The 25,313-nt window shown below is 47.4% G+C and overlaps 1 protein-coding gene across 2 annotated transcripts in view; it reads right to left on the bottom strand.

The window, feature by feature from the left end:
• The window catches only part of KLHL29 (kelch like family member 29), a 321,454-nt gene extending 307,990 nt beyond the window's left edge, over positions 1 to 13,464 (bottom strand). Inside the window, exon 1 of one of the 2 annotated variants that reach the window (XM_007971342.3) lies at positions 12,859 to 13,464. The gene's annotated coding sequence lies outside the window, so the exon portion shown is untranslated. The remainder of the gene's footprint in view (positions 1 to 12,858) is intronic. The other variant, XM_007971343.3, reaches the window with a different exon arrangement.
• Between the last annotated feature and the right edge of the window lie 11,849 nt (positions 13,465 to 25,313).

Genomic DNA, 25,313 nt, shown 5'->3' with positions numbered 1-25,313 from the left:
CCATCAACAGCGATGTCAAAGAACATGGCAGGGTTGACCATGGCTGACAGTACGGGGATCCAGCAGTGGCAGCAGCATCTGCAAAGCCTGCATGCACATTGTTTTTCAACCTTCTCCACCATCTAGCTCCAGAGCATTTCATTTTCTTAAACTGAAACCCTTTGCCCATTAAATGATAGCTCTCTCCCCCACATCCCCTGGCAACTACCATTCTACTTCTGTCTGTGAATCCAATCCATACTACTCTAGGTACCTCATGTAAGTGGAATCCTCCAGTATTGGTCCTTTCGTGACTGGCTTATTTCACTTAGCATAATGTCTTCAAGGTTCATCCACGCTATAGCGTGTATCAAAACTTCCGTCTTTTTAAGGCTAAATCATCTTCCATTGTATGCATCTAGTGTATTTTGTTTATTCATTCATCATTGATGGACACTTGGGTTACGTCTACCTTTTGGCTATTGTGAATGTGGTTGCTATGAGCAACACTGGTGTATGAACATCTGCTCGGGTCCCAGCTTTCACTTTTTTTGGGTATAGGCTCAGAAGCAGAATTGTTGGATCAGATGATAATTCTATGTTTAATTCTTTGAAGAATGGCCATAATGTTTTCCATAGCGGTTGCACCATTTTGCATTTTCATGAGCAGTGCATAAGGCTTGCAGTTTCTCCACATCCTCACCAACACTTGTTATTTTCTGTTGTTGTTTATAGTCATGCTAATGGACATGAAGCGGTATCTCATTGTGGTTTTGACTTCCATTTCCCCACTGATTAGTGATGTGGACCATCTTTTTGTGTCCTTATTGGCCATTGGTATACCTTCTCTGGAGAGGTGTCTATTCAAGTCCTTTGCCCATTTTTAAAGAGAGGCATTTGTTTGTTGCGTTGAAAGTATGTTTTAATTGCTGCTGTGCTGGCCTGACAGCCAAGCCCCACCCTCCCCACTGCCGCATGCTCAGTTCCCAGGCAATAGTGTCACATCCTCCACCCAACCCCATCCCAGCGGCCCACTGGTCACTCCCAGCACAGGAGTAAGGGCCCGATGGGCAACTGCCTCCCATTTTCCTGGGACCAAGGAGACTTGGCTCAGGTGTCTATTTGAGCTATCAAAAAATGTTTCTGGAGACCAGGCATTCTGGGACATGTACCAGGAATAAAAACAGCAGACAGTTACAGCTGTCAAATTGTGACTTCACAGTGAGTGAGTAACCACCCCACCCCTGCTGCCTCCCCCAGGGGTCCTTGTGAAAAAATATGGCTTATTGTGGTGTCTGCAGAATCAAGCTTTAAATTTTAAAACCTGAGCAAGGCCATGGCTCTGGAAAGCCCTGCTTGCTCAGTGATGTGAGGGAGAGCGCGTGGGGAGGGGCAAGGGCCAGGGGCCATCGCTACAGCCCTCATCTAGAACGGGGGCTGGAGCCCTTGCCACAGAAGGGCCGTTTGTGTGCCTTTATCCCCCCAAGGCAGCAGCAGGAGCTGCTCTCCTGACGAGGCTCTCCATGGCTGCCTGCGACCTTCCTTCTGTCCGAGTCACAGGTACCTTCCAGGTCTCACAGCACAAATCCCCCGCACTGCCAGACCTCTACCCGGGGCCACTAGAGCAGACCTTGTCAGACACCTGGGGCCAGGGAGGAAGCCTCCCTCAAGGTCACAAGTGAGGTGGTGACCTTATACAGAGGAAAAAAAGCGACTTTCCTGAAACATGCTTTCCATGAAAATCATTTTTCTCTTTTTGGGGGAAGAGAGGAAATTTTAAAACTGAGAATCATCGTAGAAAAAGGCAGTTTCCCCACATCATATGAAGCCATTCAGGTGCTTCTTTTTTTACAACATGTTGCCATAGATGGGTAGACGGAGAAGCTTAGGTGCTTCCCGTTAGCAAAGGTTTCAGCAAGAAATATGTTCCTTTTGCAGTTTGAATATTATTCAAGTTTTGATGATTAAAACTGGTTTTGGTGATTAAAGCTGGCTGGAACAGCATGAACCAAAGAGATTACAGCAGGCTCTCCTCTAGAGGGATCAGCCGGACAAGCGCACTGCACACAGCCTCCTGGTCCGACCAGCCCAGCTTCCAAATGAGGTATGTACATTTCCCAATTTCCATGGCCCTTAATTTTGGTTTGAAAAGCCAGGGCAAGCTCATCTTATATGTCTTCACATTGGCTAAATAAGCTAGGTCAATGGCAAAATAACTGACCCAAAACAAATAAGCGAATTCAATGGCAAAATAGCCTACCCAAGTCTCAAGAGGTCAAAACAGGCAGCATTGCAACAAATTGGCCTCAGGATGTATGTGGGTGGGTACAAGGGTCCCGAGCCAAGATCCTGAGGCTCTCACTCGGCATCCAGGAGACCGACAGAGGAGGCACCTAAACGCAAGGGACGCAGCCCTCCTTATGGTCACCAACAATGGCAGTCAAGTTCCGGGCAGGACAGACCAGGCTGCTGCCCCTGCTAATGTGAGCAACACTAGGTTGGACAGAATTCAACCCACTTGTTAACCTAAAGGTGGCAATGTTGGCCTCACTGATGAGGGATTCTAGACCCAAGTGTTATAAAATCATGAGACACATCTTGCTTTGGCAAGACAACTGCAGCTAGGTTTCTTACGCCTATTTGAGGTGAAGGATCAGGTTTTGGGTTTTTGTTTACATCACCAATTTGTCAAGAACCAAAATGTAGTCCTACCTTGCATGATTAGCCCACACTCACACCATAGGTGGCTCTCCTGGTAACTCACCATGTGAGTCCGAGACCACCCAAACTGGTCTGTACCTAGTTAATGAGGGGAGCCTTGGCATCATGCTGCCAAGGCAGTGTTGAATGCAATCAGAGTTTCTTTTTCTTTTTTTTTTTTTCTTTTTTGAGACGGAGTCTCACTCTGTCGCCCAGGCTGCAGTGCAGCAGCACCATCTCAGCTCACTGCAACCTCTGCCTCTCCGGTTCAAGCGATTCTCCTGTCTCAGCCTCCTGAGCTGGAATTACAGGCGCATGCCACCATGCCTGGCTAATTTTTGTACTTTTAGTAGAGACGGGGTTTCACCATGTTGATGAGGCTGGTCTCAAACTGTTGCCCTCATGATCCGCCCACCTCAGCCTCCCAAAGTGCTGGGATTACAGGTGTGAGCCACCTTGCTCAGCCTGCAATCGTAGTTTCTAAATGCTTATTCCCAATTTATCTCAGCACATACTGGTAACAGTGTAGAAACAGACACCTATCTGTGACCTTACCTGGAGGAGCACCATTTTCTACCCCTCTCTACCGTGATGGAGAGACAAGTCAATAGCAGCAGCGGCCAATGTAGGTGGTTAGGCAGAACCCAGTGGACCTACGGGTCATGGCCACAGCAGCACTCACGATCTGATTCTCTCTGCTCTGGACTGTCTCACAGAATTTCTCAGGAAATTCCTGGACTGGACCACTCATTTCCATGGACTTCCTGGTTAGATGGGGTGCTCTGTTTCCTTCCTCTATCACCTCAGCACACTTCATTGAGCTCACAGTATCTGAACAATGAATACCCAGTCTGTGCCAGGACCAAGGCTAAAAGACAAAGTCCTTGCCTTCAAGGACCATGATCCCCAAGATGAGTCCAGAAATAACCACTGATGTTACCGATTTGGCATATGCTGGCACAGTTCTAAGCACTTTGCAAACAGGAACTCATTTAATCCTCAAGTATTCAATCTTCGTAGATCCAAATCAGCACACCCCAGGAAGCCTTCTGACCACAAAGAAAGGAGTCAGACCTAAGCCTTGCAGGCTAATTCAGAATTGAATTTTTGTTCCATTTGCAAAGATGAGGCCAGCACATTTAAGTCTGAAGGTACTTGAAATCATACTGGTGAGTCTCTTTACATTTATTTCACACTTGAAAAGAAAATTAGCTGGACCTCAACTTATTATGTCAACTGTGATAATCAGTGAGCAATGTGGCTAAACATGTGATTATTTCTTTTTTTCAAAGAGGCAATTTATATTCCCTAGAAAAGGGAATATTGGCTCTCTTCCTTCTCCATAGGTAGGCAGGTGTCTGGAGGACAGGCTCCTTCCTCCCTGTAACCCATCCAGCACCCATCATAGGCCTGGCACCCATGTTTGTTGATCTGACCTTGGGCAAATGCTTGGGTCTCTCTAATCAGCTGCAGAATAGGAAGACCACCACTGTGAAGTCACCCATGCGACAAGGGGAGCAAACATGACATGCCACAGGAAAGGCAGTACTCTTCCCACTGTGGCTTCTCAGCAAACAGTTATTGAATCTATCCTCATTTAGAAGCTCCAGGAGCTGAATATATATCCTTAAAGTTCCTTGGGAGGCTAAGCTCAGCTGCAGGTTTGATCCAGAAGCAGATGCTTAAAGTTGGAAGATGTGAAAAGTGAAGGTAAAGGAGAAGGGGAAGATTGTTTTTGTTTTTTGTTTTTAATCGAATTTCACCATTCCTCACCACTTCTCAGTGTTACTAAATGACCAAAAGGAAAAAGGGATGTTCTGGCAGCTGTTGGGTCTTTAATTTGGTCTAAGCCTTTGGCGGTTGCTTTGCACAAAACAGAGATACAGGGTCCTCTTGTCTGCTCTTCCTTTACCGCCCACACCTCCAACTTGCTTCTAGGAGCTTTGCGGGGAAGCCTCAAGAAGAGGAAGCTTCATGCTTGACGTTACAAGCCCAGTGGGGAGGGAGGGGCGGCAGCAGAGCTACACAGGAGTGACTGTGCCAGTGCCGGGCCAGCAGTCAGGCAGTGCCAGCCTCCCGCCACCCCTCACCTCCTGTGTGGTCCAGATCCCAGGCACTGCAGCCACGCCTTTCTCAAGGAGAATCTCAAAATGAAGAAGTCCCTCCTTGGCTGAACGTGGGTTGAAAGAGTTAAAACAGAGCAAACACATTTTTGTGGTGTGTGCTCCAAGCTCTGTTCACACCCATCTCGAGAAAAAACTAATATAAAGAATAAAAATAGAACAGAAGAAGTTGGAAAATATAGTGTTATCGCCCTTCCCAAACTGCCTCTGTGATTTCCAGGTGTTTCATTTTTTCCTTAAAACGAGGCTTTTATGAACTACTACAAATTTTGAAATCTGAGCGGGGACAACACCCCACAAAGAAAGTCCCTGAGAGAGGACAGACTGCATGGATGCTCAGAAGCGCCAGACAGACCCAGGTTGTCACTGCAATGATGAAGTTCCAAGAAAGAATTAGTCTTCAAAGTCTCAAGTCATAAATCCTAGAAGATTCCATCCAGATTAGAATTCATCAATAAGCATATTTAATAGATATATGCCCAAATATAGCATCAAAAATTCCACACAATGACAAGCCATGAACATGTGACTACACAGCCACGGAGTGAAAAGAACATCCAAAAAGTCGGCTTTGATGTCTGTTATCTGACACCTTCTCTGGGCAAACATTTTTACGGGGAAGAGTTTTGTGCCAGGCACCTGGCTATGCATTGGTATGCAAAAATGAACAAGCCCAGGTCAATGGTTAGTAGTTCTGGATGAATCCTTAACCCTTTCTACATTGTTTTTATTCTTTGATTTGCTATTTATTTACTATGCTGGCTCAAGAAGGAAACAGATGCCATTCAAACACCTACAAGTTTTTCTCATTAGCCTTCCAGAAACCACAGTAAATGGAAGCAGGTGTGCAAATCCAAAAGGTATCATGAATGTTGGTCAGACTTGATTAATACTGTTATTTTAGCTCACATTCCTTCTACTAGATTGATTTTACATAAAATGTTAATTAGTGAAGTCAACATAGTACCTGGTATAGGCAGTGTGAAGTGGTGCAGATGCATGGGAAAAAACAAAGACACAGGCGCATGTGTGCACACGAATAGGGATGTGTGTGCAGAAAGGAAAACACAGACAGACTGGTAGCTGAGGGATCTGTGTTCAAACCCAGCTGAACAACGTGGCTAGGTTTGTGGCCTTGGGCCAGTTGATTACCTCTGAGCCTCATCTTCATTTGTAAAATGTGGATAATCCCTACCTCGCAGCATTGATATGAGGATTAGAGATAATATATGTAAAGTACTCGGATACAGTGAGCAGCTATAACTGGAAGCTATTATTATTATATTATTGGGGCTTAATAAAGGTTTGGTGATTGAATAATAGGTAGATTAGCTGACCTCAAAAATCCACATCAACTCTAAAATTATGACACTAAAGATGGAATTAAAAGTTCACACATCAAATCAACTCAAGGGTATTTTTAACTATTGGAATTGTGATGCAAATGTCTTATGCTTTTCAGAATAAGTACTGATAGTGAGACTTACAGAACACAATATATATACAAGCCCTGGCGTACGATTAAAACATTTATGATTGAAATTGAACAGGATTGGCATCTACAGTTTCTGAGATCTCTAGGGGTTGCTGCTCTCTCTTCTTCCACAGCTAATTTTCCTAAGCCCTCTTTGTAGAGCACTTCCCCAGGCCACTGTAATGTGGGTTTATGGAGGTTATCTGTTTTCACCCTCACAACCACCCTAGATAGCCACTACTGCTCCTTCCAATTACTTAAAAGAAAACTGAGGCTGGGTGAGATTAAGGATCTGTTCAAGGTCACACAGCTAGGAGGCACTGGAGATGGGACTTCAACATGGACAGGAAGCCCGTGTTTCTAATCCCTCTGCAGTATCACTGCAACTAGGACAAGCCCCCAAGCGAAGCATGAGATCTGAGAGACTCGGGAGGAAATGCACACACAGAAAAGGAAGAACAAATGTCAGTAACATCTACTGCATTCTTTATTGGACAGTATTCTGTGTGACTGCATTCTCACCAAGTCTCTTCAATAGAAAACTTATGTAATTTGTTAGTGTTAAAAGTCAAAATAGGGCTGGGCGTGGCGGCTCATGCCTATAATCCCAGAGTGAAATTTGGGAGGCAAAGACGGGCGGATCACCTGAGGTTGGGAGTTCAAGACCAGCCTGACCAACATGGAGAAACCCCGTCTCTACTAAAAATACAAAATTAGCCATGCATAGTAGCACATGCCTGTCATCCCAGCTCCTCGGTAGGCTGAGGCAGAAGAATTGCTTGAACCCTTGAACCCGGGAGGCGAAGGTGGTAGTGAGCCAAGATCGCACCATTGCACTCCAGCCTGGGCAACAAAAGCAAAACTCCATGTCAAAACGAAGAAAAAATCAAAATAACAGCAATTCCACTTCTGGGTACAGACCCAGAAGTACTGAAAGCGGGATGTCTTATACTCCTGTTCACAGCAGCATTATTCCCAGTAGCTACAACACGGAAGCAATCCAAATCTCCATCAACAGATGAATGGACAAACAAAATGTAGTCCATACATGCAATGCAATACTATTCAACCCTAACAAGGAAGGAAATCCTGTCCCATGCCACGAGATGTGATAAACCTGTAAGACATTATGCTAAGTTTAACAAGCCCATCACAAAAGGATGAATGTGGCATGATTCCACTCACATGAGGGATCTAAGGTAGTTAAATGTATAAACAGGAAGTAGAATGGCAGCTGTCAGGGGCTGAGGGAGGTGGGAATGGGGACATGATGTTTAATGGGTATAGACTTTCAGTTCTGCAAGATGAAGGGTTCTGGAGCTTGCTTGCACAACAATGTGAATGCTACGAATGCACAGTTAAAAACGGTAAAGGTGTCTCACGCCTGTAATCCCAGCACTTTGGGAAGCCGAGGTGGGTAGATCACCTGAGGTCAGGAGTTCGAGACCAGCCTAGCCAACATGATGAAACCCCGTCTCTACTAAAAACACAAAAAATTTGCTGGGCATGGTGGCGGGTGCCTGTAATCCCAGCTACTCGGAGGCTGAGGCAGGAGAATTGCATGAACCCGGGAGGCAGGGGTTGCAGTGAGCCAAGATTGTGTCATTGCACTCCAGCCTGAGTGACAGAGTGAAACTCCATCTCAAACCAAAAAAAAAACGTAAAGATGGTAAATTTTATGTGTTTTTAAACCATGGTTAAAAAAAAGTGACAGAATATATATTTGTGTATATATATCTGTATGTTTGTGTATATACATGTGTGATTATCTGTTTACAAATATATATACACATACATATATCCTCAAAATGATCAAGGATTTTAAAATGTCAAAAACCTATAAATTATAACAATAGACACCTGTGAGGCCAATGACAGCCTATAAATGTCCTGGAGGCCGTCGTCTTTGCGCACACTGGATCCCCGGCCACAAACATGCTCGCTGTTCTTGTTCCAGCTTGTGAGTCGTCACCTGCTGCTGCATAGTCCAGAGTCTCCGAACTACTTGAATTTCATGCAGATACCCTCTTGCACAGAAAATGAGAACTCTTCCCCTTTCTACCCTAAAGGTGGAAATGCTCCCAAATGATAAAATTGATTTCACAAAGAACTCTGTTGCTGCTTCCAGTGATCAACTTGCCTCATCTTAATTGGCAGTTTCAGTTTTCCTGTTTTCAAGTGGTTTCCTTGAAGAAAGCGCAGGCTGCGTTTCCTGTGGGAGAAGTAAGCCTGTTTACTTCTTTAACTCCGTGGAAGAACCACGGAGTTTGCTTTCAGGGTGGTCCTGATATCAGCATTTTTGATCTAAGGTGCAGGTAAAGAATTCGGATACATCTTTCCTTCTTAACCAAAATTAAGACCATTTTCTATGTTAAAATTTACTTTCGACAAAAGTACATTCCAGGGATTCTGCTACCTAATCTTTTAGCATATCAGGAGATGACCCCAGATTACTTAAGAAATAAAAACTGACTATCTTCTACACAAACTACAGATATTCTACCAGCTTCCAAACATTTGCGTGGATATGTGTCTAGCACAGTGAAAGATGCTAAGACAGGCCTGGAAAAAATATGATTTATCTGTTTACAAATACATCCCCCCCCTCTTTTTTCCTTTCTATCTTTTTTTTTTTTTTTTTTTTTTTCTGAGACTGGGTCTTGCTCTGTCGCCCAGTGTAGTGGCGTGATCACGGTTCACTGCAGCCTCAACTTCCTGGGCTCCGTGGTCCTCCCATTCACTAACACATTTCTTGTTCTCCAGTCCTCTTACACAGTAACTGCCTTGGTTTATCCTCATTCAGCACAACTAAAGGCTGGATTTCTTATTCATGATGTTTCTTCCTCCTCCTACCCGCAAGTAGGCACTTAGTTGACTGATTATAGAATCACAAAGTTGGTTATAATTCCATTTCTTCATCTGACTTTGAACTTAAGTGTTCCAATTACTTTGCCTGATCCTAATAAGTCAGTAGCGTGCTAATGCTTGCCTTGATATTTCTGAAATATACAGGGTTGTGATTAGCATGGGATTGCATCATTAGAAAGCTAAGTTGAAAGCGGGTGAGCAAAATCACCACTCGCATTTAAGTAAAACTGCCTGTTCAGTAGACTTACAATGTTACTATGATCCTAGGGATACTACATGCTGTGACTAAATATATATTGTATTTGGAAAATCCTCTGCTGTTCCGAAACCTTCTGGCTTTGACCACTACTAGAAAAGACCCCAGGACAGACCGGCTCTAATATAGTCTCGAAGTCTCTCCAAGCCAGATACAACCGATGACACAAAGAATCCCTAAGCCACAACAGTACTGGGATTAAAAAAAAAAAAAAAAAAAAAAAGAAGAAGAAAGAAAGAAAAAAAAAGAAGGAAGGGAAAAGGAGGAAGGAAGGACAAACTTTAGTTAGTTCTGCTGGACTGAATTGATATCTCCCAGCCAAAAAGTGAGAAAGCTTTACAGTAAGCCTGCTAAAAGAAAAAAAAATAACCCATGTACACATACATATCAAATGAGATGCTAAAAAAATGACATTAGTATTGGGGTGCTATTTGAGTCGATGAAAAAAAAATGAACTCCTTTATATCTGTATGTAGCTGGGAATAGTGTAGGCTTTTAGAAACTAGCAGGAAAAAAGAAGGAAATACTTTAAACTAGGAATGGTTTGTAGCCAAATCAATTGATAAAAGAAATAAAAAGATGGCACAACTAAAATTGATGCCAAAGATTTATAAGATTGACTAAATAAACAAAAATGAATGGATCACCATGGAAATGCATGAATATTGAAATAGGCAAGATCTGAATAGACTAATGATGTGCCCCACTTAAACTGACAGGTGTTGATAACAACGGTGACACTGAATCCACACCAACCGCCATACTTCCAACATGTTTATTCCTAGAAAACAGGCTGGATTTAAAGGTTCCTGTGGTAATAGTTTATAAGCAAAATGCATTTTCCAGTCTTAAAGTGACTGACTGAATGCTCATCTACCGGAAAAACAAAAAAAGGTTTTTTATCCATTTTGTTCTAGATATGAGGAGCTGCAGATAGCAGAAGTCATTCTCCTGGGCTCTACTAGTCTTTGTTTCAATAAACCTCCCACAAAACTGAATTCTCAGTCTTGCTTGTCTTCTACTCTGAGTACTTGAAGTATGACCACCACTCATTGGAAACATAATTAAAATGACACAACACTAGATCCCCACCCCCCATCACATTCAGATGAAAACCAATAACCCTTAATCTATTTGTTACCATGGCTACCATAGGATATTTTATTTCAGTAAAACTCTAGGTATTTCGTTTGGATTGCTGCTTGCAAATGAAAGTTGGAGACCTATAAATTTCCATAACCGCACTAGAAATAGAGAAACCGAGAGGAAAATGTTTTTCTTAATCATAGGCAAATATGGTTTATAAGATGTTTGTGCAGAAAAGTTATTAAAATTGCTTAGATGCATCAGCCCATAAACCAATTTAATGCCATTAAATTCATATAGAGTTTAAAGGCACACGTGCTAGTAATTCCCTGATTTATAGCAGGGTGATAAATCAAGTACACTACAGCACAATGTATGGGACGGAGACTATTCATCAGTAGCACACAGCTCCATACCTGTATAAACACCTAGATTACGGACTAATCAAATACATGCATGCCAACCAGCCTTTAAAGTATTCACCAGTGCTTATTGGACATGTTTTCTCTAAGTGTCAGAATGAACAATCTATAAAATTGTTCATTCTCCTCCCTCACAAAAAAATTAAAAAGCTCTATACCTCTAATAATAATAATAATAAAAAATCAGGAATAAGGTGGGACAAGTCTGCTGTCATTCATCTGAAAATGAAGCAATTCCTCAAATCTGACCTCCCAGGGCTGAGTTAGTGATAAGATCACACGGCGAAGAAGAAACTCTGTAGTGACTAGACAGATGGCTTTAAAGAGACTGAAACTAGGATAAATACAGCCGTAACCAGGACAGATCTGTCATCGCAAGAGGAGTCCGAATCCCAGCTTTGCTGGACTGGAGAGAGGCTGGAACCTGCAGCAGCGGGGCCGGGATGCCGCTGAGCTGCCGAAGTGGAAGTTTCGCGGGCAGCGGCAGCTGGGCGTCCTCTACGGTCTGGTACCTCCAGCGCCGAGGTCTCGCCTAATGCTACATAAATACCTGCGTCCACGATTCGCCCCGGGCGCGCCGCGGCGCAAGCACGGGAGGGAGGGAGGAGAACGTTGGCAGAGCGGCAGGGATGGCAGCGGCGGCGGCGGCAGCTCCTCACCCATCAGTATCCCTGGGGGCCCGCGCGAGGGCCAGCCAACGGACCGCGTCTGCCGCTGGGTTCCAGAGCCCGGGGACGACAACTGGCTTCTCAGCGGGCGGACCCAGGCATCCGAGACTCCGGCATGGCCGCCACCCCCCTCTCCGAGACGGCTGGCCGCAGGCAGGCAGCGCGTCCCCGCCTTCCCCAGCCAACGCAGAGGCGACCTGCCCTGGGAGCCGCCTCCGACCTACCCCGGCTCCAAGCACAGCGCTCCGACCCCGGGCTAGCACGTCCCTCCATCGGGGCCCGGGGCCGACGCTGTCCAGCGCGGGCACCCGCGCGGCGACCGCAGATAACCCTCGCGCTCTCAGCCCGCTCCAGGCCACGGAGACCGGGACGCGAGCCCTGGGCCCCCCACCCCCGGCCCCACGCGGCCACTGGGGCGCGCGTTCACACTCCCACACTACACATCTCCAGGTCCACCCTGTCCCACACATCAACAACCCCTCCCCACCGACACCACCTCCTGGCTCCTTTGCCATCCCCGTGAGCTCTCCTTTCCACGTCCCCCCACAACACGCTGGCACCCACAAGATGTCAAGGGAAGTGTGTGTGTGTGTGTGTGTGTGTGTGTGTGTCTGTGTGTGTGTCTGTGTGTCGGGGGAGGGTCACAACAAGGTCTGTGCGGTTCCCTCCCGAAGGTTTTCGAGCTCCTCTACCTCGAAAGTTACTTGGGATTGAGTAAAGAGACCCTGTCCCCAAATGCGGGATCAGAGGACGCGAGGGGAAGAAAACCCCAACCTGGCTTCTCGCTGCACAGAGGCGCGCACATCCCCAAAGGGCAGTGCGCGCGGCCGCCCCTGGGGGCCAGCCCTCTGGCGCCTCCAGGCCCCCTGCCCGGCCGGGGCTCTGGGCCGCTCAGGGGAACGTGGCCTGGAGAGGGGCGCGCGCCTCCGGGCCCAGAAGGAGGGCTGCTCCGGCCAGGGGTCACACTCGCCTCCAGCACCTCCGACCACCGTGACAGTGTCCCCAGGCAGCCCCAGTGCATACACACCCGGGGGCAGGAAGTTTTTATCCCCCCCTCCTTTTTTTCCCCCTGGAGCAGCGCAGGCGCAAGGGCTCCTGCAGCCTGCGAGTCCAGACGCGGGAGGCTCCTGTCTCCGCCGCCGCCGCCGCCGGAGCCGAGCCCAGCGTTCCGGGTTCCGGCCCCGCTCCCACGCCCGGCCCGGCCCGGCCCCGCGCGGCGGCCAGGACCTGGGTCTCCCTTCAGCGCCGCATCCGAGGCGCTCCCGCCCGGCCCGGCTCTTACCTCCGGCCGCGCGGCTCCGGCCCCGGCCCGACGCGCAGAGAGCCCGGGGTCGCGGGTGGGCGCAGGAGGGCTGATGGAGAGCGGACGGCGCCGGCGAGTAGCGGTGGCTGGGGCCGCTCGGGTCCTGGCCGAAGGAAACGGATCCAGGTCCTCCTCCTCGCGTTCCTGCTCTCCGCCTTCTCCCCTCGTTCTTCCTCCTCCTCCTCCGCCGCCGCCGCCTCCCGGCAGCCCAGGGAGGATGCCCGGGAGAGGGAAGTCGGTCCTCCTGCCTGTCAGCCTGTGCGGCTATGCGCGGTGCGGCGCGGCTCTCATCGAGGCGGCGGCGGCGGCGGCGGCTCCGGCAGCATCGCCCCCGCCCTCTCCCCGCAGCCGCGGCGGCCGCGGGGTTGGGGCTGGCTCCGGGCTCGCGGCTCGGGCTCCGGGCGGGGGCTGCGCTCAGGCGCGGCGACCGCCGGGGCTGCGGACGGGCGCTGCGGAGCCGGGGCCGGGGCTGGAGCTGCGGCGAGATCCGCGGTGGCGGGGACGGCGGCGGCGGCGCGGGGGCTGGCGCGGCCGCGGCGCGGGGACCATGCTCCCTTCTGGCTCGCTCCGCTCCGGGTACCGTCTGCTTTAGCTGCGAGGGAGGCGGGCTTCGGCGCGCAGCCAGGGGCGGGCGGAGCCAATCACGGGCGCCCGAGTGGGCGGGGGTGGCGGGTGGGGGAGGCGGGGCCCCCGGCCCGGCCCGGTGCGCAGCTCCTCGGGCCGGCGGGATCCCTGGCTGCGGCGCGCCCGGTCCGGAGCGGAGTGCTCGAGGGTGCATCTGTCATTCCGTCCGTCCGTCCGCCGCCCCCGCCCCCCGCAGTGGCCCCCGGCTCGCCTGGCTCCGCGGCCGCGCCCGGCAGACGCACGGCGCGTGGCACGGGCTTCTCCGCCGCTGCCTCCCGGCCCTGCCGGCTCAGGGTTGGGGGACCGGGACCGAGGCGAGCTCCCCGTCTGCTCTCAACACCTGAGGAAACTGGCGGAAAAGTTTGAGAAGGAAAAGTCAATCGTCTTTCGGCTTCCGACCTCCTTATAACACTCCAACCTTGGAAAGAAGCAGGAATTGCCCACCCCTCTGAAGGACCAGGGAGAGCCCTGCAAATCGTGTCCACCAGCCTTCTGAGTCAGCCCTGCCTCTCCTCGAGGAGCGCGAACTTTTCTGTTCATACTGACCCTTAGGAATCCCCGAAGCCTTCTCTGTTTAACAGCCTGACCAGCCTTTGATGTCTGCACTGACTACCCACCCCCACTACAGCTCGCTGGCTCTCACACTGTCTACACTGATTTCTCAGTCCCACCCCCTGTCGGTCTACACGTGCTGTCTACACGGACCCTAACTTCTAACCCTAATAGAAGAGATTTGGTCGGAGGCGTGTGGGACCCCCAATGAGGGCTTATCCCTTATGCTAGAATATTCCACTCTGGGCACAATCTTCCCTACCCCTGACTGCTCTCCGGGTCTGGTTTTTATTCCCCAACCTCTCCCTCCTCGCCTACCTCCCCTTTACCTGGTTTTGAGTTTCAGAGGAAATATCTGTACTCGCCCTCCTCCTCCACCCCTGCCTGAATGTAAAGGCCTGAGGGCCTCATCCTTATCCTCCACCCTCCCTCTGCTTCCCCAGGTAAAGGCCTGAGGTCTTGCTAGAAATTCGGGAGAGAGTGCGGTAGGTAGTGTGGGGAGCTGGCTATGGAGGCCCAGCTGGGAGGAGCTGGCCTGGGGAGGGCTTTGCCAGTCGCTGCCCCCATCTGCCAGGGCCAGGGAGGACTGCGCCGGTAAATCCCTTACTCACAGCTCCTCCCTGTGATGTCTGATCCAGGCCTCTGCTCTCCTTGGCTGTAAACTCAGCGCACGGATTGTGTCTTCTTTAATATCTTGTAGGAAGCAGAGTACAGTGTCGTGGCTGATAAATAATAAATAATAATAATCTATTGAGGGTAGCAGGAGCACTGTCAGAAACGGAATGAGGACGCCGGGGAAATGGCCCACTGGTGTCAGAATAACTGAATTTCCTGGAAAAAACATCCAACAAAGTTTGTGTGTGTGAAGCCGGGGACTCAGGGGAGGGGACAGAGCGGAGCACTTCAGGGAGGAAACCACCCTTCATGAGGAGGACAGCCAGGAAAACTGACGTGTCCTTAAGAGAGCCTGACAGAGGTGCCGAAAAGGGGAGCAGGAGTGGGAGGAGGAAGAGAAAAACTCCCCAAGGGTCCTCAGACAACACCTGAAGGTGATTGATAGCTTTGGCTTGAGTACTATGTTCTTAAAATGGTGAATGAAAAGTGATAGAAGACTACCAGATAGCAAAACGGAAAAAAGAGGGATTTCTTGGGATTTCAAATTGATACACAGGTCAACTCAACGCAAAAAGGAGAACAAAGCCACAGGCGTGTATCTGTTCCTCCACGCTGTAGGAAGCTGTCCTCTGAGATAATCTCCATGGATCCACTGACTGAACATACAAAAGTCCGCCCAGCCGCGTTCTGGAGTAGCGCCCTATGAGACAGCTGTAGGCACTACAGAAATGTGGCCAAGGTTTGCAGGGTCTGGGATAGGTTAAGATCTGGCAATGTGAGGCACTCACAGTGTCTTACAGATGATTTTGAATGATCCTCAATTGAAAGAAGAAAATAGGCACTCCAAGAATCCTTCTTCAGCTACCTCTCCAGATGAAGGAGAAAGGATGCTCCCAGTTTCCCTGCTGGCAGGATCAGAAAAGAGAGCTGTGTTGAGTTCTCATCCAGAGGAGGACCGCCTCGGGCCGTGGTGGTGTGAAAGGTGCTGGTTCTGGAGCACCGTAAAGTCTTCAGGGCTGGAGTTTGGTAACAGCTCACCAGGTGAGCCAGCTTGTCAGGGAGAATGAGAAAAGCTGTGTGAATTAGACTCCCAGTGGGCTTATCTACCCTATCCTCACCCATCCTCATTTTATCCCTCAGAGCCTGAATGCAAATAAGGATTTCCAGAGTTAGATACCAAGGCCTTCCTCGTCATTAATGCTCTGCCCAGCTGCCCTGCTGGGAGCTGTTTAGTGTGGACACAGTCATTTATGAAGGGTCTGCGCTGGTCTGCACATGAGCTCCATTTCAGAGTGCTATTGTTCACGTGATCTGTCCCAGCGCATCTAGTGTCTTGGCAACATAAACTGGATTTGCATTGTGTAAGGGGTCTCCTCTGTCTCTCTCTCTCTACATAGATCTTGCTGGAGTCTGGGATCTTTTCTGGGTCATTCTTTGCTTTGCTCTGTGGCCCATGGGATAGGCCCCGTGATTGGCATGGATCTCTCTGTGTGGTTCATGGGACTTGTGTGTTGTGCCCAGGAACCCCTTCCACCATGGTCAGAGATTTCTCCATGAAGCACAGGATCAACTCGGTGGTGTGTACTCCAAAAGCCAACCCTCCCTGTCCTGAGCCCCAAGCTGGGCACTGGGATCAGGGCTAATGTGTACACTCCAAGCAGACAGGTAGTGAAGGAGCAGACTCATAGTGCATAGGGAAGTGGACTGGAACACTCCAGAACATCCATTCCCCACTCAGATCACAGACCATTATCTGTGCAGTCCATCAGACAAGGACTTGTGCTGCAAAGGCCACTGTCACCTAAGAAGGAACCAGAGGAAGTCACATCAGGATCACCTGGGGCGCCACATGAACCCACAGTGGCCAAGGTGGACTTCTGTCCTTATCTGTTTATAGTAATAGCCACAACAAAAGGACCTTTACCCAGTGGCTACTATGTGTCAGCACTGTGCCAAGAACTCTACCCATGATATCCTGATAATCCTCACAGCAACCTGTGGAATTGGTATTATCAGCCCCAAAACTGAGTTCCAGAGAGGTAGATGATGAATGATGAGCTGAGTTCACCGGAGGGTAGATGAGCACCTGCAATCACACAGTAAGTGACAGTGCTGGAATTTGAGCCTGGTTGTCCCAAAGCCTCTGTTCTTTTTACCACACCAAACACACAAATGCAGTTTCTTTTGTCATTAGCCCAGTGCTTTTCCCTTGGCATAGACACAGTGGATGCTGATTTTTGCCTTCATCAGCAAAAGTCTTTACCCCAGACACATAACTGGAGATCAGTCTTAGAACAGAGAGCACTAATGCAGGAGAAGGGCATGGGCCCCTTTGATTACTGAACACGCAGGTCACTCGGAAGAGTGGAAGCCTCATCAGAAACCTCCGGATTTGACAGGACATCTGTTTCTAGGAGCACAGTGGGTGTAAACAGAGCAGCTGCCAGCCTCTGTCCTGGTTGGGGTTTTGTGTTTGCTGGTTTTTTTGTTTGTTTTTTTTTTTAAACACATTATGCTCTATTAGAACTACCCCTATTTGGCATCAAAAGCATTAATAAATCCCACATAAGGCACAGTCCCTCCAGTGGTTAATCAATCCATAAAAATCTATTTAGCACCTACTGTGTGTCCAGCATTTCAATCTCACGACGTTGATTAAAGCAGGAAGTAAGGAGTCACAGCTGCCAAATTTTCACCACGGCCACCTGCTCTGTGATGTGTCACAAAGGCATTTGCCAATCATGCAATCAACCATTTACTGAGAACCTGCTTGGTTGCTCAACTCTGTGCTGGCAACTCTCAGGAAGACAGGGAAGGTATAAGGCGGCTTATACGCCAATCACTTTTACCCTGCCTATTTTCCAAAAGGTGGTCGAGGTTTCCTATTACAATACTTGGCTCTTGTTCTTGACAAGGGTTAAGGTAATAGCAGTTGTTATCAAGAAATATAACTTAGTGCTCACCTGTGGGGAAGAGACTCTCAAGTGTTATGGGGTTACAGAGACGATTCCGGATGGCTTCCTGGTGGAGGAAGGTCTAAGAGTGGACCTGAGGAGAAGGCAGTTTCTGTGGGAGGCAGAGGGAGCCCAGACCAGGCAGAGGGGAAGGCAGAGGCCAGGAGGTAGGGGGAGGGAGGATTGCTGCATCGCAGGACTCATTACCATATGATCCTTTCTAAAATGTGACTTGTTAAGTCATTTCCTTTGGGTGAAAGTGAAAGTGTATTTTCTTCCTCCCTCCTCCCCCCGCCCCCTGCCCGCCAAATCAGTGAAATATTAGATTCTAGTAGTCAGAATGAAACCAGTGGTGTCTTTTTTTGGCATTCTCAATGGCAAGAATTCAGCACCTTTTTTTAGTACCACTTGTTTGCAGGTGGCAGGAGTGCTAATTAAACGGAGCCACTAACAATTTTCCTGGGTGGCTCTGACTCCCAAACTGATATGAGACACTGCTTGCGCGTTTTAAGAGAGCGGCTTCTGCTCTCTCCATTGGTAATGGGATTCTTCATCCATGGTGTCCAGAGGAATGAACTGAAGAGTTGCTCAGTATATATTTATTGGTTGTTAAATTGTTGACAGTGATTGAAATGTCACTTTCCTTTTTCAGTGTTAAAGAAGGGGCCGGTGTTTCTCTATGACAGATTATTAAAAATAAGACCCAGATGATTGTTAGGATAGATTGCAAGGAAAATTTAGTTTGAATTTTAGAGTGTTTTTTTTTTTTTTACTCATTGAAGCATGTTCACTAATGATACAATTCAGGAGACCTTTTTTTTTTTTTTTTTTTTTTTGAGACACAGTCTCATTCTATCACCCAGGCTGGAGTGCAGTGGCATGATCTCGGCTCACTGCAACCTCACCTTCCAGGTTCAAGAGATTCTCCTGCCTCAGACTCCCACATAGCTGAGACTACAGGTGTGCACCACCACGCCAGCGAATTTTTATTTTTATTTTTTGTAGAGATGAAGTTTCACCATGTTGGCCAGGCTGCTCTTGAACTCCTGACCTCAAGTGATCTGCCTGCCTCTGCCTCCCAAAGTGCTGGGATTACAGGCCTGAGCCACCACATCTGGCCAGAATTCAGGAGACTTTTGAGAGAAAATTGAGCCCTGATAGCTCTTGGCATAAACGTATTTTTAAGCTGTTTTTAAGAAAAAAGAGGTAAAGTTCCTACCTACCTCCTGTTCAACTCTAGAATCCATCAGTGCCACTGTTTCCATCTCCCTCTGGGTTTTCGGTAGGACTTAGGGCCAATATCAGGCTTGTGATTATGGTCATTTTGGAGCCCCCAGTTGGGCCAGAGGAAGGCCAGTGACCACTCACCTAGCACAAGTGGTGACTGCCTTGACTGTCCCCAGGACAAGGGCCCTCCACTGTCCTCTGCCCTCTGCTGGGACCCAGGCAGCCTGAGAGGGTACCCAGTCCACACGGGCTGCACGTGGAGCACAGCAGAAGGAGACCGGATGACCTCGTGGAGCCTTGGCAGTGAATCTCATTTTCATCAGCAATTTATTGAACACACCTGGGTCCAGGGCTCTGTCTCTGGAGTTACTGACAATCACAGTACCCCCATAACTGAAGTAGCCTGTCACGGTCACAAGCAAATGACAGCCTGTCTCCCAAGACACACATTCTCTATTCTCCCGGCAGATGGAAGTGTTGGGGGTCAAGTTTCATGCAGCCTCAGAGTTTGAGATTAACCTTGGTTTACGATGTGAAGTATCTAATGGTTTCAGCTATTTTGGGTCCTCTGGACTATGTAAATCCGTGTCTCCTCTTCATGTTCACCCCTACCAGAATCTGTGAAGCTGCACATGTTTTCTGTGCTGAGGGGTCCAGGAGGAAACATTTGTGAGACCACACCTAGTGGAAACATGAACGTCAACAGCATTGCTGAGGCTTCACGCCCAGGGAACAGAGGGTGACAAGGAAGTGATGATTTCACCAGGGTACCTGCTGAATATTTACTGAGGGTCTTAAAAATAGCCTACAGTCTGTGATACAAGCCACCATCTGGTCCAGGTGTACCTTACTGTAAGAAAATATGATATATGAAAATTCAAAAATGTAAAGCAGAAGGATTTTCTAGTTTGCATCACAAAAGGATGCATGGGCTTCCCTTGAGTGAACCTATTCCCTTAGATACTTAATCTGTGGCTGATTTACTGGAAATTCAGTTCACATCCAACTGGTCAGAAACACACTAATTTATTTTCATTTATTTAAGATGTATCACCTACCTACTTCCAAGAGGCCTTGAGCAACTCACAGGTTAAAACATGGGGCAAAAGAAGCCTTTTAGGAATGAAACAGAACAGACAGGTGATGAGGTAGAGGCCTCAGGCACTCACGATGAATGGTTTGCCACAATTAGGCTCTAAGGAAAATAGTGCAAGTATGCCGGGTTACCTGACTGTATAAAGAAAGGAATATTTCTATCAGGTTATAAAATGTTTTGAATAGTAACTGCTTAAAAATCAGAGACTATTACAAATGGAAGAATGTAGTATTGTTGAGATAAAAGGTTTCTCCTCTAGACTATTGGAAACAAATGCTAACTGTGGAAAAGTAGTAACGCTATAGGCCTGTTATGTTAACATTTTTCACTACTCTCAAACCCTTACAAAATATTTATCAGACAATTTTTGTTAAAAAAATTTCAATCCTTTGCAGATTCATTTATTGCAGATTCAGGGAAATGATTGCAAATCAGACACATCTCCTTTAGGTGGCTGTGAATTTTCCTAGAATGCAATGAGTATTTTCTAGTTAAAGTCTAAACTCTCAATAATGTCGATATGGCTTCAGGACAATTTCAAAATTAGAGAGTTCTGGCTAATGTAAAATTTCACTAGATACACCCAGAATTTAAATAGGAGAATAGGCAGGTTTAGGAAAGAGTCAGAACAAGATTTGAAATCTAAGATATTTCTATACCAATCTACAGGTAAATTCTTTTTTTTTTTTTTTTTTTGAGACACAGTTTCACTCTGTGCCCAGCCTAGAGTGCAGTGGTGCGATCTTGGCTCACTGCAACCTCTGCTTCCAGGTACAAGTGATTCTCATGACTCATCCTTCCGAGTAGCTGGGATTACACAAGTGTGCCACCACACCCGGCTCATTTTTAGTACAGATGGGGTTTCTCCATGTTGACCAGGTTAGTCTGGAACTCCTGGTCTTAAGTGACACCTGCCTCGGCCTCCCAAAGTTCTGGGATTATAGGCGTGAGACGCTGTGCCTGGCAGTCTACAGGTAAATTCAATTAAACTGAATTTGAGATTTTAAAAGGGTACAGCTATGACTTATCATTATCCTCAAGGCCAGTTTTACTGGGAATCAAAATTGAGGTATGGCAATTGATGTGTATGTGTTGTTCAAAAGCAATGGAACGTTGAGTTGGGGCGACAGTACGTGAAATAATGATGTACGAATGATGACAATGTCAGCAAAAGCAGATATTAGTTCAGTACTTACTATGCAACAGACACGGTTTAAAACTCTATTTTTCTTATTTCTTTTTATTTTAAATATTTAGTAATATTTAAAAATACTATGTATTTTTATATGTAAATATGTACATATTTAAATATGTAATAATTTTCATGCAGACATATAGAAGGAGGGAGTCCGGTTAGATGAAGGCTAAAGCTTCATCTGTCTCAAAACCAGAGTGGAAGTTGAACAGTGCCTTGCTCTGGGAAGCTCCGGGTGTTCCTAGATGATGGCTGCATCTTGCATGCTGCTAACATCTGACCTAAAGGAGACTGAAAGATAAGATGAGAATGATTGAAAGAAGCCCAACTGTATTAATCATTTATTTCTGCCTATCAAATTTGTCCAAAACTTAGCAGCTTAAAACAAACAAGATTTATTTCCTCACACTGTCTGAGGGTCAGGAATCCAAGAGCATTGTGGCTTGGTGGTCCTGGCTCCATGTTTCTCACAAAGTTGCAGTCAGACGTCAGCTGAGGCTACAGTCATCTCGAGGCTCTGCTGGGGCTGATGGATTCACTGCCAAGTTTACTCACATGGCTGTTGGCTGGAGGCCTCAGTTCTTTGCCATGTGGCTCTCTTTACAGGGCTACCTGGTTTCTGCCTGAGCAGCAAGTGATGAAGGAGTGTGAGCCTATGAGAGAGCAAGAGAGTGAGCCCAATCGTGGACTGACCACACAATTGACCCTGGTTTACTGTGAGAAAGGACACAGGCTATGAGCACCAGGAGGTGGGGATCATTGGACGCCATCTTGGAGGCTGGCTACCTCACCATCATCTTAGATTCCATGATTTCTCGGCAATGGAAGGATGACAGGATGTATTTCCCAGATTTCAGGAATTCAGGCTTCTGATGGTCCCCAAGAAATCAGAGGACATGAGACTCCAAAAAGAAGAGAGATGGCTCAAGAAGGTGGGAGAACTCCTGGTAAAATTCCAAATGTGTAAATTGCCAGTGCTCTTGAAGAGAAATAGTAAGGTGGGAACAGGTTGCTGATGAGACCAGGGCAGCTCCTGGAGAAGCTCACCTTTGAGTAGAGCTGGCAAAAGGGAACAAGGAGCATAGTGTAGCAGAGTCACACAAACCTAGTTTGCTAATTAGGTCTGATTAATTAAGGCAGTGAAATTGTAAGGATAACAACAACCAAAAAAAGCTTTTTTTTTTTTTTTTTTGGCACGGGCAGAAAATCAAGAAAGGAACTTCTCTATGGTTTCTGTGGAGTCAACTCTTCCTGACTGCCTGACTGCCGCGAGGTACCAGGTAAGGTGTAAGGTACAGAGTACACAAAGGAAAGGTCACTGCCCTCAGAGGTCTCCCAGTCAAATGGGAAGGCAAATGCAAAATGCCATTCAGCATAATCAATACCATAATGAGATTCTGGCCAGGAAGGTCAGGTACACGAGGAAAGGCTCTGCAGTGCTACCTGGGGCAGGTGAGTCAGGGATGACCTGGCCGAAGAGATTACACTTGAACTGAGTCTCAAAGGATCAGCAGGAATTTGCCAAGTGAACCAAAGGAGAAAGGGCAGAGAAAAAGGAGACACCGAGCACAGAGGCATGAAGTAGCTGGGCAGGCTGGGGGAGCTGCCAGTGTTTTATATGATTAGAGCAAGGTGGAGGAGCAGACAGGGCTGGGGAGGACTATGGAACCCACTTTGCAAGGCCTTGAGTGCCTGTACTGGGAGTGGACAGGGTGGTGTTGGTCAAAATGGGGTCTTACATCTGAATCTCTTGGGAGGTTTGTGAAAATGCAGATTCTTAAGCCTTATCTTATGTCCATATGGGCAGACTGCTCAGCGTAACTCTTTTCTTCCTGAGCTTGACTACATTTCCCAGCATCCTTTGGAGTGAGACTATCCTTGCAGTTAGACGATTTTCTAGTCTCCTTTGCAGGTAGGTGCACTCATGTGACTGAGATCTAGCCAATAGAATGTGAATGCAGCTAATGCTTGCCATTTCCAGACCTGAGCCATTAAAATTGCCCTGCACCTTCTCCATGCACTTTTCCTTCTCTTTATGTTTTTGCACAGGGATCTTGGAAGCCCCATGTTAAAGGTGGCAGAGCAACAAAAATTGAGGAAGCCCTGAATCCCTGAACTATTATTTGGAGATGACCACCCACTGATCCAGAACACTCATTATTGGGCTTTAGGAGAATGAGAAATTCTGTCATGCTTGAGACTCCGTACATCTTTGGATTTGTTTTAACTGCTAGTTTTACCCTGACTAACATGGCAATTGACAGCCTCTGAGAGGAGATTTGGAGAATCTGCTTTTTAAACAAGTACCCCAGGGGAGTTTGAGAATCACTGCTGAAAGCCAAGGGGAGCCAGTCACCCAAGGATTTAACGCTGACCAAGGAACACCACGCTATTTGCATTTTAGAATGACAGCAAGGGAGCAGAACTCTGCTCCCTTCTTCTTTGCCAAGGAGAACAATCTATTGACTCAAAAGAAAAAGAAACTTTGGTAAGAGAAAATTGAAGCTCTAGATGAGTAAAAAGATTCTAACAGTACCAAGCTGCCGTAAATGAGCTCAAGTCTCTTGGCCAGGACAAATTACACTCCAGGGAGTAGAGAGAACTCGCCTCTGAAGCTGTAAAGCCTCTGCTGATAATCTTTACAGAACATGGAGACTGTGAAAGAAATTGGAACGCTAGAGATGGCAAAATATAGCTCTGATTAGTAAAGAGGGGGAAAGCTCCTGCAAACTACAGAAGTGGGGCTCTCCTATCCATCCTCATTAAGTTCTCTGATCAGACTACTTAAGGCTGACTTGTGAGCACGTGAAAAATGGAGCAGAATCCTCTAGAAGCCTGTGTGGGTTCTTTAAGAGCAAGCCACGACAAGGTAACTGTGTTCCCAGTTTCGTGGTGGGCTTGCTAGATTATTTTGTCAGGGAATTGTGTTAGCTATGGTAGAGACAAAGCACACCTCGGCTTGTCTGTCTGTCAAGGAATCTCATGATAAATTTGTGCATGAGATGAAGTAATTTCAGCTGCAGACCAGCATGCCTGTTAGGTGGATTTAGAACTGTTTTTATGGCCATTCCCAAAGATGCTAGTCAATGTCCTTGCGGAAGTGCATTTCTAGTTGAAGGCACAGTCATTTTCGCATTTGATATTTTTATTAGTGTGTGGACATAGATGACTTAGTTAATACCTGACACATTTGGAGATGACATGCAGAGAATACTTTGGTTGACACACCAGGGCCCAAAGAACAGACTACAGTGCTAAGCTAAATGTAATGATATAAGATGAAACAGGGAAACGGTAGGGTGAGATGCTCCCGTTCAAACAGTCCCTGTGTGAGTGCAGGGCCAAGAGGCAAAAGCATCTGGCAGAGAGAAAAAAAAAAACAAAACAAGAATCTCAGCTGACAGTAACATGGCACATTGTTTAGCTGCTCTAAGCCCATTGTGGTCTTGGGTTGAATTGAGGGAAGCATGAAAGAGATGCTCTTGACACCTGGAATGTGGCATTTGGTGGTGAGTTCCCCTTTGTGAGATGCCCTAGAGTGTGGAGACGAAGATGAGCGATGTGTCTCGGGGAGGGAGCTCTGAATCCTGTCATCTGAGAAACATTTAAGGAACTGGAAGAGGTCAGTCTGAAGGTAAGAAAACTCAGAGTTTAGGTATGAAGCCTCTGGGGTTAGCTGAGACCTGCATGCAATGATCCGAAGGCACGTCATTAGCAGAGGGGCCCTGGTTTTGGGAAAGGCCTAGCAGGCAAACTTCAGGTCCACCCCAGAGTGACCCTTCTGTACCCATCTCACAGCTTCCTGAAACAGAGGAGCTTCTCGGGGTGAGAGCGCCTGTCAGTGGAGATGACCGAGTGGAGAGAAGAAAGTCCCTTGGAAGAGCTGAAGGCCTCTGATGGGTGTTTAGTCACAAAGGAATCGTTAATGTCCCTCCAGGTATTAGTAGCTACTAGCACTGGCTGCCCTTGGAGACATCTTAGAATGTGCTGGGCACTGTGCTAAAGTAGGCTTAAAGCCCCGTGTAGTTTTCTTTTGCTTCTGTAGCAAATTACCCCAAAATCTGTGGCTTAAAGCAACATATATGGATTATCTTACAGTTCTGGAAACCAGAGGCCAAAATCGAGGAATCTGCAGGGCTGTGTTCCTTCAGGAGGCTCTAGGAGGCTTCCC

The sequence above is a fragment of the Chlorocebus sabaeus genome, chromosome 14 (assembly GCF_047675955.1).
Source record: "Chlorocebus sabaeus isolate Y175 chromosome 14, mChlSab1.0.hap1, whole genome shotgun sequence".
In the NCBI taxonomy this organism is placed as follows: Eukaryota; Metazoa; Chordata; class Mammalia; order Primates; family Cercopithecidae; genus Chlorocebus; species Chlorocebus sabaeus.
The sequence above is the reverse complement of the archived record's forward strand: the minus strand, read 5'-3'. Positions and strand labels throughout refer to the sequence as shown.